The 18924-nt window shown below is 35.7% G+C and overlaps 1 pseudogene; it reads right to left on the minus strand.

The window, feature by feature from the left end:
- Positions 1-668: 668 nt before the first annotated feature.
- LOC138709945 (DNA polymerase alpha catalytic subunit-like) overlaps positions 669-18924 on the minus strand; it is a 53263-nt pseudogene continuing 35007 nt past the window's right edge.

An 18924-nucleotide genomic window follows, 5' to 3' on the forward strand; every position in this document is an offset into this window, starting at 1 on the left:
TCCAACCAATCTTCGACTGCTGACTTGACATTGACTACTATTTATTAAGACTATGTTTTTGTAATACGTTTTCTCATATTGCATGAAAGACAACTTGAATTAGCTTCCCCTGCTCAAAATTTCATGCTACGCCACTGGTATGATCTAATATGTAAATGTATTTTATCTGGCAACATGAAATTCATTGATTTGACTAAACAGTTTACGATTCATGAGACCTAACCTAAAAATATATTTACTTGCTTGCATTTTTATTAGTTTCCTTTACTGCAAACCGAAATTGTTGCTGCCAACATAACAGTTAGAAAATAACTGTCAGTTGTGGTATTTGTCAGTACAACACATTCGAAAAGAAGTTGGTAAAGAAAATTCAACTGAGAAATAGCAAATCACTATATTCATTGTAGTAAAAGGGGAACAATGGTTCGGTTTTACCCTTAGGATATTAAGTAACGTGATCTGGACTATAGTTACAAATTAAAATTTGGTATGTATTAGATCCAGATTCAACCTTCAGAAATCCACCAGCTTGTTAAGACACGAGAAACATCTACACATGACCACAATAACAAAAATACATGGGTCACATCAAATCACATGCCATGGTGAGACCTTTCTTGCAGCCCTAAAGGTTCAAGAGATGTTCACAATAGGAAATGTTCAACAAATTCAACTCTGTGCAGTTCGAATGAACATTATTTTAATTCTCATTATTTTGATTGTTACATATTGGGAACAATTCTGAATAACAACTTTCCATAACTTCCTGTCCAGTTCTATGCAAAGAATAGAAGAAGACTACAGTGTACAGTGAAGCAAAACAGCAGACTACAGGTACATAAAGGAGTCCCCTCTGTACACGACAGCTGATCTGCAAAGAATAGAAGAAGACTATAGTGTATAGTGAAGCAAAACAGCAGACTACAGGTACATAAAGGAGTCCCCTCTGTACATGACTGCTGATCTGCACAGAATAGAAGAAGACTATAGTTTATAGTGAAGCAAAACAGCAGACTACAGGTACATAAAAGAGTCTCCTCTGTACATCACAGCTGATCTGCAGAGAATAGAAGAAGACTATAGTGTATAGTGAAGCAAACAGCAGACTACAGGTACATAAAGGAGTCCCCTCTGTTCATGACAGCTGATCTGCAAAGAATAGAAGAAGACTATAGTATATAGTGAAGCAAACAGCAGACTACAGGTACATAAAAGAGTCCCCTCTGTACATGACAGCTGATCTGCACAGAATAGAAGAAGACTATAGTGTATAGTGAAGCAAAACAGCAGACTACAGGTACATAAAGGAGTCCCCTCTGTACACGATAGCTGATCTGCACAGAATAGAAGAAGACTATAGTGTATAGTGAAACAAAACAGCAGACTACAGGTACATAAAGGAGTCCCCTCTGTACATGACAGCTGATCTGCAGAGAATAGAAGAAGACTATAGTGTATAGTGAAGCATAACAGCAGACTACAGGTACATAAAGGAGTCCCCTCTGAACATGACAGCTGATCTGCAGAGAATAGAAGAAGACCATAGCGTATAGTGAAGCAAACAGACTACAGGTACATAAAGGAGTCCCCTCTGTACATGACAGCTGATCTGCACAGAATAGAAGAAGACTATAGTGTATAGTGAAGCAAACAGCAGACTACAGGTACATAAAGGAGTCCCCTCCGTACACGACAGCTGATCTGCACAGAATAGAAGAAGACTATAGTGTATAGTGAAGCAAAACAGCAGACTACAGCTACATAAAGGAGTCCCCTCTGTACATGACAGCTGATCTGCAGAGAATAGAAAAAGACTATAGTGTATAGTGAAGCAAACAGCAGACTACAGGTACATAAAGGAGTCCCCTCTGTACACGACAGCTGATCTGCACAAAATAGAAGAAGACTATAGTGTATAGTGAAGCATAACAGCAGATTACAGGTACATAAAGGAGTCCCCTCTGTACATGACAGCTGATCTGCACAGAATAGAAGAAGACTATAGTGTATAGTGAAGCAAAACAGCAGACTACAGCTACATAAAGGAGTCCCCTCTGTACATGACAGCTGATCTGGACAGAATAGAAAAAGACTATAGTGTATAGTGAAGCATAACAGCAGACTACAGGTACATAAAGGAGTCCCCTCCGTACATGACAGCTGATCTGCACAGAATAGAAGAAGACTATAGTGTATAGTGAAGCAAAACAGCAGACTACAGCTACATAAAGGAGTCCCCTCTGTACATGACAGCTGATCTGCAGAGAATAGAAAAAGACTATAGTGTATAGTGAAGCAAACAGCAGACTACAGGTACATAAAGGAGTCCCCTCCGTACACGACAGCTGATCTGCACAGAATAGAAGAAGACTATAGTGTATAGTGAAGCAAAACAGCAGACTACAGCTACATAAAGGAGTCCCCTCTGTACATGACAGCTGATCTGCAGAGAATAGAAGAAGACTATAGTGTATAGTGAAGCAAACAGCAGACTACAGGTACATAAAGGAGTCCCCTCTGTACATGACAGCTGATCTGCACAGAATAGAAGAAGACTATAGTGTATAGTGAAGCACAACAGCAGACTACAGGTACATAAAGGAGTCCCCTCTGTACACAACAGCTGATCTGGACAGAATAGAAGAAGACTATAGTGTATAGTGAAGCATAACAGCACACTACAGGTACATAAATGAGTCCCCTCTGTACATGAGAGCTGATCTGCAAAGAATAGAAGAAGACTATAGTGTATAGTGAAGCAAACAGCAGACTACAGGTACATATAGGAGTCCCCTCTGTACATGACAGCTGATCTGCACAGAATAGAAGAAGACTATAGTGTATAGTGAAGCAAAACAGCAGACTACAGGTACATAAAGGAGTCCCCTCTGTACACAACAGCTGATCTGCACAGAATAGAAGAAGACTATAGTGTATAGTGAAGCAAACAGCAGACTACAGGTACATAAAGGAGTCCCCTCTGTACATGAGAGCTGATCTGCAAAGAATAGAAGAAGACTATAGAGTATAGTGAAGCAAACAACAGACTACAGTTACATAAAGGAGTCCCCTCTGTACACGACAGCTGATCTGCAAAGAATAGAAGAAGACTATAGTGTATAGTGAAGCAAAACAGCAGACTACAGGTACATAAAGGAGTCCCCTCTGTACACAACAGCTGATCTGCACAGAATAGAAGAAGACTATAGTGTATAGTGAAGCATAACAGCAGACTACAGGTACATAAATGAGTCCCCTCTGTACATGAGAGCTGATCTGCAAAGAATAGAAGAAGACTATAGTGTATAGTGAAGCAAACAGCAGACTACAGGTACATAAAGGAGTCCCCTCTGTACATGACAGCTGATCTGCAAAGAATAGAAGAAGACTATAGTGTATAGTGAAGAAAACAGCAGACTACAGGTACATAAAGGAGTCCCCTCTGTACACGACAGCTGATCTGCAGAGAATAGAAGACTATAGTGAATAGTGAAGCAAACAGCAGACTACAGGTACATAAAGGAGTCCCCTCTGTACACGACAGCTGATCTGCACAGAATAGAAGAAGACCTTAGTGTATAGTGAAGCAAAACAGCAGACTACAGGTACATAAAGGAGTCCCCTCTGTATATGACAGCTGATCTGCAAAGAATGGAAGAAGACTATAGCGTATAGTGAAGCAAACAGCAGACTACAGGTACATAAAGGAGTCCCCTTTGTACACGACAACTGATCTGCAAAGAATAGAAGAAGACTATAGTGTATAGTGAAGCAAACAGCAGACTACAGGTACATAAAGGAGTCCCCTCTGTACATGACAGCTGATATGCAAAGAATAGAAGAAGACTATATTGTATAGTGAAGCATAACAGCAGACTACAGGTACATAAAGGAGTCCCCTCTGTACATAACAGCTGATCTGCAGAGAATAGAAGAAGACTATAGTGTATAGTGAAGCATAACAGCAGACTACAGGTACATAAAGGAGTCCCCTCTGTACATGACAGCTGATCTGCACAAATTACGGTGGGGATAACTTCCTTTCATTTCTATTGGAACTCGCCTTATAAGGTTTGTACAAGCTGGATCTTCACAAATCAGCCAGTTCTTAAAAAGAAATAATTAACATAAAGGAAAGTATTATAGACATATCAGGAACTTATTTCTCTGAAATATGTGAATTGAGTCTTAAGGGCAAATAAAAATTACAAACATCAGATTTTAAATCATACTGTATTCAGTCATTTTCATTCATAATGTCACTGTGATTTTATTAATAATAGACTTAGATATTAGGTATGGTGTTGGTATTTCTAAAAAAAAAAAATAAATATAAAGCCAACATGTTAATGCATGTACAGTAGACCTCAATCTGAAATTATAATCTGAACACTCATTTAAATCAAACAAACTGTTCAGTCCCAGCTGAATTAATAGAGGAAAATCCACTGCTTAAACTAAATTTTGGATAAACCGTACTATGAACTGAAATTTTGTCCCTTCAGTGCATATTCCATAAGTTATTCCTTGGCTAAACCAAACAGTCTATATACATTTGGTCTCATTCATTGGTTTTTTCCGAGGTTTTCCCCAGCCGTGAGACTGATGATGGATGGTCTAAGACGAGTCCTCGGCCCCACTTCATTTTATCCCCTTTGGTCTGATTACCTGGTTGGGTTTTTTCCGAGGTTTCCCCCAACCATAAGGCAAATGCCAGGTAATCTTTTGGCGAATCCTCGGGTCTCACCTCATCTCACTACATCTCACCAAAATATTGCAAAAATTGTAGAAAATTGTAAAATATTGTAAAAATTATAAAAAATTTGCAAAAATGGTAATTGTAATCTTGTAAAATTTTGACTTGTTCCACATCTTAAAGCTTCATTACTAATGTAAGATCTATGGAATATAATAAATGAAACGAAAAAACAGTAATGTACAGGAGCGTTTCGTCTTTAGGGACTTTCAGAGCTTGATATTTATTTAATGTACATATATGTATTTCAATTATAACACTGAATAGAAAAAAAAAAAAAAAAAAACTTTCGGTGGATATCTTGGTATCCAACAAGCGTTCTAAGACAAATGGAACATGCTGATTCCGAATATGCAAACCATTTGTTTCTATTACCCACCGTTCTTGAGATATACAACATCAACCATTATGTTTAACAACTCACAGACAGGAATTTCAGTAGAACATTTATTGCTACATGGAGTAATAATGAACATGGCTTTAGCTAAGAAAATGATGCAAATGTGCCACATGGCACATAATTATAATAATAACATAGTTGAAGGTATAATACACATGTAAAATACATATGTACATATATAGAATATACTTTCTTAATTTAAGGCGTGTTTTTTTGTTTGAATTTCTTGGCTGTAGAATTTCATTTGTGCTGAGCATTTGTCATGTCGCGCTCAAGCGTCCAGCAGTAGTCAGCCAACATCGCTGCACTCCCATCGACCCTGATAGCGTGACTCCATCAACGAGTTGTCTTAATGAAAACCTTCACCATGTTCGTCGCTGACTGAACCTAGGTTCTCGGGGAAGAAATCAAGATGTGAGTCGAGGATATGTATTTTGAGGGATGTGTTGCTGTCTGTACGCACTGATGCACTTCAGAACAACATTCACATAGTCAGTCGATTTATTATTTGCAAGGAAATTGGCTACGACTGACTTCAATGCCACCTGTGCATCTCTTTGAGTATCACCCAGTAAGTCTTGGAAGTGGCTGTCAGCAATGATCTTCCTTATTTGTGACTGGCCAATTTTTCTTTATATAGTGGTTCTTTCTGTCTCTGCTGTCCCACTCGCAGATGAAGTAGCAGTACTTGGTGTGCCCTGTCTGCATTCCCATGAGAAATGTGACAACTTTTAAATCACCACATTATACGCCAATTGTACTTGCGATAGAGTATTTTTTTTAAGAAGTAGAGATATGGTTTCGTACGTCCCTTTCAGGTGCGTAGAATATCCAAGCAGTAATGAAGCAGTTCTGTTTCCGTTGAGTAATAATACTGCCTTCACACTTGTCTTATATGAGTCTATGAACAGTCGCCATGTTTCAATGCTGTGTTCCACCCGGAGACTTGACCCTAAGACCTTGAACATCCGTGGAGTAGCAAATAGTGTCACTCATTGCAAAGAACTTCACAAGTTCTTTGTGTCTGTGCCGAAACTGTGTATTCGTTGTGCAAGGAAATTAAATTCTTTAAGACGTACGGAGCAGTTCAACTTGACCTTTCATTAGTGCCAGGTTCCGTATGAGATCGCATGATCCCGTAATAACATTATTCATCAAATGAATATCTTCTCCAGGTTGGTAGTAATCAGAGTCTGAGTCGTTAGCAGGAGATGAAAGAGGACATTCTTCTGGCGTTTCTTCAGTAACTGTGTATTCTGCAGATGCTGTTGGTATTGGACAAGTGACGGGATCATGTGGAATTGGTTTAGAAACTAAAGAAACGTCAGGTTACCTTACAGTTGCACGAGTTTTGGAGGAGAAGTGACGTTTGCCAGACACAAATAACAGTCTGTGATGTGGTTGCTTCATTCACGCCATATCATAGAAACTCCAAATACCAGATGGTTGTTTTTCTTTTCCTTACTTAACCAACCGCGCAAGTTGCATGCACAGGTCGAACAGATGAACTGTGGTGCCTACGACTTACTACTATCCACCTTCGAATCAAAGTATAGTTCATATGCTTTCTTCGCAAACGGCGTAAAAGTCTTCCAATGGGATTTGTCTGTTACATAGCCCCACACGTAGAAAAACACTTCTGGTGAATTTCTACAACCTCTGGATGCCATAATATTCACCGTCCACTGTCATTGTCAATGAATATAAGTAAAAAACAAACAAATGAAAGTATATTACTGCAACAGAACACAAACGACGAAATTTTTCAGCATTACATTAAAAATAACGAAAAATGACAAAAAAATTCGACAGTGTTCCATGTAAAAGTACATTTTCGTCGATAATTTCAAAACCTGACGAGATAGAGCAAAACGGTTTTCAGATTTGAAATCAGCATGAAAAACTGCATTACAAACAGTAAGCACCACGTCAGATATCTACCACTTGTTTATCATTGTAATCATTGTAATGCGCTAATACAGTATAAATAAAGTCTTGTTCTCTTGACTGGCAATGCGAGATCCTCCTACAGTCTACACAGAAGCTCTGGATGTGGCTCTTCAGAGAGTACCATAACGAAAATAAAATTAAGTTCCCATTACTTTTCTACTGTACGCATTCGTTATTCTTTGTTGCAAATTCCATAGCTTGAAATACCTTAATTTTGACTGAAAATTCAGCAATTAATTTAACAAACTCAGAATTTTCCGTAATACATGTAGCTAAATTTCTCAAGTGTTCTTTAATGCATTGGAATATATCACATTCTTCTTGTCAAGTGATGTAGATCAGAAATCAAGTTTCTTTATAAATCCTTTGAATTTATCCCTGCCTGTCATTATGTTAACGTCTTGGTGTTGCAAACTTGCACTATTCAAAGAGTTTAAGCATTCGAAAATATCAGCAAAATAGGCTACTGGAAACAATCTTCATGTAATATTTCATGTCACTGTTGCAGTATATTTTTATATTTTGATCGTTAGTTGTTTTCCACTAATTTTTGGTAAAATTTTCTATGTTTCGATTTTATAGGGATTTGTAATTTTCGAATAGAGTTAAGTACCCTACAATTTCGGTAAGAGGGGTCATTTACAGAAGTCTCACTCAAAAATGGGTCACCCCTTCACAAAGTCTGGGAACCACTGGTTTAAAACATTATCAATCACACTATTTCATTATATTAAATTTATTCACAAATCACAGAAAATATTTTTCTGCAAGACATACAGGCATCCAACAAACAAAACTCAGTGTGCAGAAACCAACAGGCGTGACTGTTTCGCGCATATGACGTATGCTCCCTTCCCCAGCATGCTCTCACACCTACTGCAGGGGGGTAAGAGGGGTATAGCATGCGCGGCACGCTGAGTTTTGTTTGTAGTATACCTATAACATCATGCCTATTCGCCTGTGGTTCACAAAATTAGCTGTTAAAATTTCTACCCATTACCTCTCTTGGTACTATCTGTTTCCAACCTTTACCTTCTCCATCTTCACAAACAGCATATTACAATATATCAGATTTTTCCAACACTGTGTAGTGAAATGGACAGGAACATGATTATTAATGTAATGTGGCACACAACTCACCTCATAGTAGCGGTGAATGATACTCCTGGTGGCCAATGAGAGGCTGTTTTGAATATTGGCTAGGTACTGAAGTGGGCCAACATTGCAGTCTGGATTTGAACATTTCTCCAATAGAAAGTATGATTTGTCTTCCTGAAATCGTTTAAAAAATCAAGTTCAATACATTACACTCACTGATCAAAACAATGAGAATACTATCCCATAATGGAAGTTATAATAAGAGAAAATCATGCACAGCTGAGGAGTATCTGTCATTTCATAAATGAGCGAAATACTGTTCTTGAATTCTTTTTAATGGCAGAAACTTTTTATTATTCGTCACTGACTCAAGTATTCTCTTGCAGAAGTAACATGTCAAAACTTTAATCACTTTGCTATATACTCGTATATTTCCAAAAATATCCTGAATTACAACCACAACCAATTAACAATTTGATAGTTTGATTAACAATTTATAATACATAAGTTTCTATGTTAAAAGTAAAGGCTGAAGTACCAGGGGAGGTGGATTTATATTACAGGATCAGAACGGTGATGATAGATTAATGGAGAAATAGTACAGGAGAAACAGTGTAAATTCCACTTTAACTTATTAGGATTTTACTCTGGATTTCCAGTCTCGAAAGCAGATCCTCTAGCTATTCAGTTAACAGTGCGCCATTTAATTAAGTAACTGGAGCTTTTACAAATCTAAGAAAGAAAGAACTGAAAACTTACTATTTTCTTCACTGGATTATCCATAATTATTTCTGCATTGCACGATTCATTCTTGCACACAAATCTGAATCTGAAAGTTATACATGAATGAATGAAAAAATAATTCCATGAAGGAGTAAATTAATAAATAAAAGAATAAGTAAACGAATAAGTAAATGAATGAATGAATGAATCAATGACTTAGTGAATACATAAGTAAATATATAAATGAATGAGCAAATGATTCAATGAAATAATGAATGACTACATAAATGAATAAATAAATAAGTGAAATACGAAATGAATAAGTAAATACAAAAGTAAATGAACAAACGAATGAATAAATAATATAAATTGAAATACAATGAAAAATTGAAATAAATAAAATAATAAATAGCCTAGATACCCGTAACTAAATAAATAAACAAACAAATAAATAAAATGAACTTTTTAAACAGAAATTGTCACTTGTACACAAATATTCATAACTGTAACACAAAATCTCCGTATCTTAAATTGATACATACAAAAAATTTCGTAAAGTCATGTTTTTTCCATGTTTCATAATTTCTACTAAATTTTATTTTATTGGGTTATTTTACGATGCTGTATCAACAACTAAGGTTATTTAGCATCTGAATGAAATGAAGGTGATAATGCCAGTGAAATGAGTCCAGGGTCCAGCACCGAAAGTTACCCAGCATTTGCTCGTATTGGGTTGAAGAAAAACCCCAGAAAAAACCTCAACCAAGTAACTTTCCCCAACCGGGATTCGAACCCAGGCCACCTGGTTTTACAGCCAGATGCGCTGACTGTTACTCCACAGATGTGGGCAATTTGTACTAAATATGAGCATTAGTATCCCAAAACAAATTCTTAAATGTGATACATTTCAAAATTCGTGTGAAGTGATTAGGTCAATGTTATATCCAGAGCACAACTTTTGATGATATTGCATTTAGATTGGCAACAGGCCATGACTGTTTGGCCAAGCATCTGCATAGAATTGGAATATATCAGTCTCCTAACAGTCCATTGTGCAACTCAAATCAAGAAATAAATTCAGTACATCTCAAAATCTGTGCGTCAGTGGCTAACCCTGACGATATCTTTGAAAAATATTGGAGTGCAAGAGGTCAAATGACTTTATTGTCAAATGCCTGGCACTAGAAAACAACAACAACTTTTGATGAGATATCATCTATACTTCCATACATCCTACGAAATTCTCATAAATATTGTATACAAGTCCTGGATACGAGTTGCTGGTTACACAAACGTAATTTCTTACAAAAGGATCTAAAAATACATTAAAAAATTGCAAGCCTCATCCAGATCTCAGATGTTCTTCAAACTGTCAGATGATATCCTGTGTAATTTCTATAAAATAAAACAAGAAGAAATACCAGTCTATATCACAGACACACTCATTGCTAAAACTCCAGTTGTGAACGAAATTCCTCCATGGAAATGCGTGATCCCAGAACATAGCATACAAATTCCAGGAAATCATTCCAAAATAATCCTCCATACATTCTTAAGTTAGATGCCATGGAACTACTCTGCAGCACATATAAGGATACCTTCAAATTTATACAGATGGATCTCTAAATCCTAATAATGGGACATCAGGAGCAGGGTATTATATTCCAAAATATCAAGAAAGTTATTTCATACCATGTTCATCCTCCTCCAGTCTTGAGACTGAATTGCTAGCTATTGATGCTGCTCTTCAGTGTGTTACTCAAATTTCTGAAAAATCTATTTGCATACTTACCGACTCCAAGGGGGCTATATTTATTACAATTAAATATGTACCAAACCTATATGCACATAGAATTATTCCAATTCAGAAACAACTAAGTAAACTAAAAGAACTCCACAAGGAAATAACATTTCAATGGATACCTAGTCATTGTGGTATACCTGGAAGCGAGAAAGTCGATAATATTGCAAAACAGGCAACATATTTTCAACCAAGACCTCTTCAAGTGATATCTCTATCCAGTGCTTTTGCTTCAGTAAAGTCTCATTTTATAATACCTATGGATCAGTAATTGGCTCTCTTCTGACAAAGGAAAAATGTTACAGTCTGTACAAAAGAAACCAAATGACCTGGAAATGTACAAAAACTTGCCCAGACATGTTCAAACATTTTTAACAAGAGCCAGAACAGGTCACATTGTCACCCAATTGTACCTACACCGATTTCAATTTCTGATAATCCTACTTGTCTGTGGTGTAATAATCATGATGAAGATCTGGAACACATTCTTCTATACTGTCCATCCATAAACCACAAAAGAAGTAAATTAAAGTCATCAGTACCAGTTGCAGAAGACATAGCCCTGCAGTATATATTGACTACACTCCAACTCTGGCTACTAGCAACAGGCATCTATAATGAACACCGATCAAAATACCCCTCATTTCTCGTGAAAAACAACAACTGAATAGACTACAGTGGACTATAATGGACATTATGTTGTCAGCAAACAGCTGGATACATTAAGATTGATTTATGCCATTTTCGCTGTTTTAAAGTTTTAGATCATGTCTTAAATGTTAAGTGTATTTTTTGGTCACTTTGGAATTTTATGGGTTTTTCTTTTTGTCATTTTAGCAATTTTTAGGATTCATTAAACTACACTTTTGGATCTTGAATATAGAAGTCGAATATAATACCACTTTCTTCTCTCTTCTTATATCGTAGTTTAGCAAACAAATCTGTCACATATTTTCCTCCCATTCTCCACGTAAACAACTAAACATTATTTTTTTTTATACTTGCAAACTATTTTTTTATACATTAGAAACTCATCTCGCATTTATAAATTACATAATTATATTAAGTGACGAACAAAATACTTCACTTGTAGGTATTACTTTTATATTTCCACATCACTATTTTACTGACATTCTTTACTGCATGAGTGTGGTTAGTATAACGACCAAGACACAATTGAACTTCAATCATTAAATTTATTATGCCGTTATTTATTAAACTACACTTTAGACTCACTTTTCACAGCAGCAAAACCTTTCTTCGTCCGATAAAATAAGCTTCTCCCCTACATTATTTTCTTCATTTGCTGGTCCTCGCTGAACATGGCGGTAGTTAGTGGGATCCAGACCTGGAATAAACCATTTCATATTAGAGATCATACATACGGATTGTAACTAGGGTCACAGTACAGTGCATCTGCTTTATTTCCTTACTGCTAAGCAGCAATTATTTCCACAGTTCTGTTGTTGTGTTAAAAGTTTCCCTTAAGTGCCTCACATGTGTAATCTAGCTAAAAATAAAGCTTCAATTGTAAGACACTGGATTCACCCAATCCTTGTGGAAGGTAGTTAAGTTTCACACTGAGTCTGGCAATCAGTGTGAACAAGTATTTTTTTTTTGTAACAATCAAGTGATTGGACTTGAGTTTCTCACTTTACTATATAATTATGTCTGTTTATATTTCTCATTTACTCATCAATTTTGCCCGACAAATCCAAAGATGATTTGCAGAAAATTTTCTAGGTGTCAAAGTTCTTAGTCTTATTGAAAAACTTACAAATACTGAAAATATTTAACACAAAAATTGCAGGAGGAGACAATACGTTATTGACTCAGGAAACCCTGAATGATAAATAGAATTTTACGTAAAACATTTTTAAATGAAGCTATGTACAGTCAACTCTGGATACAGTGAACTCGGTTATAGTGTACATTCAGGTATAGTGAACCTAAGTCGTTGGTCCCAATCCGCATACATTATAAAGTACATTAATATTTCCGTTTATAGTGAACCTAAAACTTCAATGTTCCCAAGAAAATGTAATTTTATAATGGCCAAAATGTAATTCAGGAAACCCTTTGTCATATAAACTTCCAAGGATATATTCAGAACAAAATCTCAAACCTTCTACTCCTTAAGTCCATTGAAAGACAAAGGATTCGTTCAGCTTTCTGGACAGTTTGAAACATGTTAAAGAGAAAAGTGTATGGGGTGAGGGATAAAGGAAGGATTAGTTCTGACCACTTTAAAAGAGATTATTAGAAGAATAGAAAGGTAAAGTGTTTTCTTATGTAAAAGGGAGTAGAGTGATGACCAAAGAGTAAGTACAAGAAGGATTAAAGTATAATGGTCCTCAACTCTTCCTCCCGCATCTTTGTAAAGTGAACCCAGGGAAATTCCAAGGCCGAGTACATAGTAGCATACCTCTAGTGGGAAGAGGTGCAAAATCGGTCAATACCTACTACTTATATGACCAGAATAGATTCAAGTTTCGAACTGTGAACATCAGGCTGTCGAAGCATAAAGTGTATAAGTTGGAAGATTTTTTTTTTATTTTAGTGGGTTATTTTACGACGCGTTATCAACAGCTTTGGTTATTTAGCGTCTGAATGAGATGAAGGTGATAATGGCGGAGAAATGAGTCCAGGGTCCAATACCTTAAGTTACCCAGCATTAGCTCATATTGGGTTGAGGGAAAAACCCCAGAAAAAACCTCAACCTGGTAACTTGTCCCGACCAGGAATCGAACCCGGGCCACCTGGTTTCGCGACTAGACGTGTTAAGCATTACTCCACAGGTGTGGACAAGTTGGAAGATACAGTGGACATTAGTACTGATATTGAACGTGGTCTGACCCAAACAGGCATTAATACTGTATGTACAGCAATGTCAGTAGTATAAAAATAGTACGTCAGTAGTATAAAAATAGTCACTTCGGTTTTAGTGAACCTCAGATATAGTGAACGAAATATGCTGGTCTGTAGATGTTCACTGTAACCGGAGTTGATTGTATTTAATTTTACTTGTAATGTAACATTTCTGTCATTTCAAAATATTGTACAGAGTGCTGGGATTATCACACATGAATCTACGATAAGTATTGCAATTAAATAATATGTACAGTATTGAAATGGGTATGCATCGTGTAGACGTTACTGTTATTATCGTACTGTAGGGTGTCAAACCACAACACTTACAAAGCTGACTGTAGACAGAAATCAAGTGCCACCTGCAGCAGTGTTTCAGCAGAAGCCCAAGAACCTAATCAAATGAAGTAGAAAGTCGGAGGGGTAACACTTCCACTTCAAAAATCAATGAAAACATTGCGAAAGTTCGCGATTTAGTGCGCTCTGACTGTCGACTTACAATTAGGGGAATGGCTGATGAACTGAATTTAAGTTTCTACGCGGTTCAGTCAATTTTAATTGAAGATTTGAACATGTGTCGAGTGTCCGCAAAACTCATTCCGAAATTGTTGTCAGACGAGCTGAAACAACATCGACTTCAAGTGCCCCAAGAACTGATTAATCGGGCCGAAAATAACCTAGATTTGTTAAATAGGGTAATTACAGGCGACAAATTATGGGTTTATGGGTATGACCCAGAAACAAAGGCACAATCATCACACTGGAAGAGTCCAGGTTCACCGTGACTGAAAAAAGCACGACAAAGTCGGTCAAATGTGAAAACAATGTTGCTGGTTTTTTATCAGATTCTACAGGTATCATGCATCATGAATATGCCCCTAGGGGGCAGACAGTCAATCAGAAATACTATAAAACTGTCTTTGAGCGTTTGTACGAAAATGTGCAGAAGAAAAGGCCTGCACTCTGACAACACAAGAATTGGGTCCTCCACCACACCACACTGACTCAATGTGTGTTCTCAATCAGGCAACTTCTGGCCAAATCCCAAATCGCTGAAAGGGAACCAATTTGACTCAATTAAAGACACCAGGTAAAAATCGAGAGGGTTCTCAATGCCCTTCAGAAAGAAAATTTTCAGGAATCCTTCCTACTTTGAAGGAGATCCATTACATTAGCCTGTAAGTACTGCCATTTTGAAATTACAAGCCCTGTCTTAAAACTTTCCAACCATACTTCGTATTATAATGCCAGAGTCAGTGCCCAGTATACTGTACAGACCCAAGTGTTGCTCTGGCCGAATTTGGCTAAACGCAGCTTAATTTTTAGTTAATGTGTAACACTTTTATTAAGCCGCCAATGCTTATCTACTATAATAGTCATTTACATGAATAAGAATTTTACATGAACATTTTCGATACCATTTTTTGTATCATCTTCAGATGCATTATAATTAAAATTAACAATTAACATTTGTAAATGATTGAAAACCTAGCCATTGGTGTGTGTGTTCTGTGAACTTCTTTTCGTGATTAAGTGTGTGATACATTTATGGATATCGCTTGTATTTGTGTGTCTACTAGTAATTAGTGCTAATAGTAATACTAAGCTTACTTAATATCAATCAATTTCTAAAATGCAATATAAAACTTATAGTATAACACCAATATAAAAACTTTTATAAAAGAACACTTGTTTGGTCGTTTTTGTTATTCTGTCTTTGAGTTCTGTTGTGTCTTGCCTTTTAATGGGGCGATTATAACTGTTCTCTCTAAAAAAGATTTTAAAGCGGCAAAGAAACCACACAAAGAGTTAAAACTATTAAAGCAAAAACTAGATGATAATAACATCATACACATAAAAGCAGACAAAAATTATGCAGTTGTATTAATGAATAAAACAGAATACATTGACTAAACGAATGCATTTTTTGACAATAACCAAATCACTGAATTGAAATCAGACCCCACAGCAACATATCAAAAACAAATAAAAACAGCTATAAAAAACGCATCAGACCTAATACCAAAAAATAAAAGTCATAGTTTCATAATGAAGAACCCTGAAGCACCAAATTTGAAAACACTGCCCAAAACACATAAAACAGAAATGACTATGAGACCAATAGTTAATTGCAGAGAATCACCAAATTATAAGATCAACAAATTTTTATACAATTTCCTAAATACAAATATACAAGATACTCATTACAACATCAAAAATACACAACAAATTATAAAAAAAACTTCAAAAACTGAAAACCACAAATAATACTAAATTACTATCGCTAGACATAACAAACTTATATACAAACATTCCAATAGATGAAACCATAGACATAATAGCCAAAAAAACTCAACGAAGCTCAACTAGATAACAACCTAATTCAGCAAGTCATTCAGTTACTGAAAACATCACTGAAATAAAACTACTTTAAATTTAATAATAAAATATACACTCAATCAAAAGGTTTTTAGCCATGGGTGACCCCCTTTCCGTATACCTAGCAAACATATTCTTACAAAATTTAGAAAATGAACATATACATGATCTAAGTAACAAATTCCATTTTAGCATTTACGCAAGATATGTCGACGACACATTAATAGTATATGAAGCCCCCCAAAATTTGAACACACAAATACTATATGAGTTTAATAAATGGCATCAAAATATCAAATTCACATTAGAACAAAGCAATAAAAACAGCCTAAACTTCCTAGATTTAAATATAACAGTTAATATATATAGAAAACAAACGTCAACCACACATTCAATAAGCAAAAACTCTATACATCCAGCCACACATAAAATCAGTAAATTCCGATATCTTATTGACAGATTACTTACAACTCCACTAAATAAAGACCATTACAATAAAGAAGTTAATTACATACAAAAACTAGCACTCGAGAACGGATATGAAAAACAACTAATTAACAGACTAATTCAAAACAGGAAAACAAAATTACACAAAAACAATTTTACCACACTTCAACCAGAAAATGCAAAAAATAATAAACAATGGCAAAGCATGACGTATTACGGCAAAATCTCAAATAAACTCTGTAATTTTTTCAAGAAACAACACATTAATATAGCTGCTAGAACTAACAATAAATTAAACAATATAATTCCCAATAAAACCAACAGTAACGAACCATTCCTAAATAGCGGCATATACCAGTTAAAATGTAAAAACTGCACAAAAACATATATAGGTCAGACACGACGCAACTTCAAAGTCAGAAACAGAGAACATACAATGGACTTCATTTACAATAGAAACAAATCTAAATTTGCACAACATCTTATTGAAGAAAATCACGAATTATCCAGCATAAATGACACATTAAATATAATAAAAATTACAAACAATCCCTCAATAGACACGGCTGAACAATTTTATATAGCAAAATAATATATCTCAGGACAACCCCTCCTTAATGAACAAATAACTAATACTAAGAATCCCTTATTTAATTTATTCAAATTGCTCCCGCGAAAACAAAAGCATACAGTCACCACACAGGCACCTCCAACCCCCCCTCCAACTTCTGGTATCAACGATGTACTTTGAACTCTGTGAGCGAGCACCGTTATTCCAGCTCAGCCACGCAACCGACAAGTACACAACATGCAAAACAGCTGAATTGTAAGTTTATTTCCTATTATAAAATATAGTTAAAACTCAAAACATCTAAATTCTAACATTAATTATATTAACACTGTTACAGAGAAGCACTGGCTATGCTTGAATACGGAGCTCGACATCAAACCAAATTGTAACTCAACCTGTTAGACGATTGAATTTGCATAGGAAGTAGTGGACAACAGTGAACTCCAAAATGGTAATGTTAACATGTGGTTACGTGACAAGTAAAAAGTAGATAAGGTTTTATACAACAACAACAACAACAACAACACACAGTGCAAAAGTGAAATTAATAATTCGTAAGCTACCCCAGTTCACTTCGTAAAAAACCAAGTGATTAAAACAAGTGCTCTACAAATTGCTTCTTACACAACGATTCAGCATTTTAGTATTATGAAGTTTTATATAAAAACAAAGAAAGAACAGTTATAATCGCCCCATTAAAAGGCAAGACACAACAGAACTCAAAGACAGAATAACAAAAACGACCAAACAAGTGTTCTTTTATAAAAGTTTTTATATTGGTGTTATACTATAAGTTTTATATTGCATTTTAGAAATTGATTGATATTAAGTAAGCTTAGTATTACTATTAGCACTAATTACTAGTAGACACACAAATACAAGCAACATCCATAAATGTATCACACACTTAATCACGAAAAGAAGTTCACAGAACACACACACCAATGGCTAGGTTTTCAATCATTTACAAATGTTAATTGTTAATTTTAATAATAATGCATCTGAAGATGATACAAAAAATGGTATCGAAAACGTTCATGTAAAAATCTTATTCATGTAAATGATTATTATAGTAGATAAGCATTGGTGGCTTAATAAAAGTGTTACACATTAAATTATAGCAGCAAAACAAAAATGAAATTAATTTTTAGTCACGTAGCTTGTAGTATAATGATCGTAGCTGAATATAAAAATTTAGCCGAATTGAGATTTGAATGAGTGACCATCTGAGAATGTTCACTTTTATGTGGAAAGAACACGTATTAAGAATGGACACAACTACAATAGTGGGAAGATGGCGAGATGATACTGATTCTTACTAAGCAGAATAGACAGGAGAGTTCAATCAAAGACGATGATGAAGATTATGATGATTTCTGCTCAGTTTCCATTTCTAGCAATTACACCACACAGAAGCTTCGTTGTAATGTGAAGTGACTCACCCAAACTTTCAGCAATGCGGGCTGCATCTATGCCTTCGATGGGTTCACAGAGTCGTGACACCACTGGATGAATCTGTTGTGACAAATAGTGCTTCACATCCACTTTCAAGTTCTCATTTGTTTTCAGCTCGTCCACGTGATAGGCTCTCTGGGTGGGAGGCAGGCCACTCCCATCCTGTGTAAATTAACAGCAAAAGAACATGCATAACTTAATTATTCTAATGGTGTTAGTTGTAATGCACATAATTTGTACATCCAATTTTCATCTCAACAGTATTGACGCTGTGCAACGCGAAAAATGGATTCAAAGTGTATCAGGATGATGACTAGGCCCCAGATTTTTATGTAATATCAAAGTGCGAAATATGTACAGTAGTGGCAAAAAAAAAACTAGACCAACGGAATAATCAAAGTCCTTGAAATGAGCCACTGCGCATGTCACGCCTCCATTGACAAGATAGTGAGTAATCTATTGAAATTGTTGTAGTT

This window comes from Periplaneta americana, chromosome 12 (genome assembly GCF_040183065.1).
Source record: "Periplaneta americana isolate PAMFEO1 chromosome 12, P.americana_PAMFEO1_priV1, whole genome shotgun sequence".
In the NCBI taxonomy this organism is placed as follows: domain Eukaryota; kingdom Metazoa; phylum Arthropoda; class Insecta; order Blattodea; family Blattidae; genus Periplaneta; species Periplaneta americana.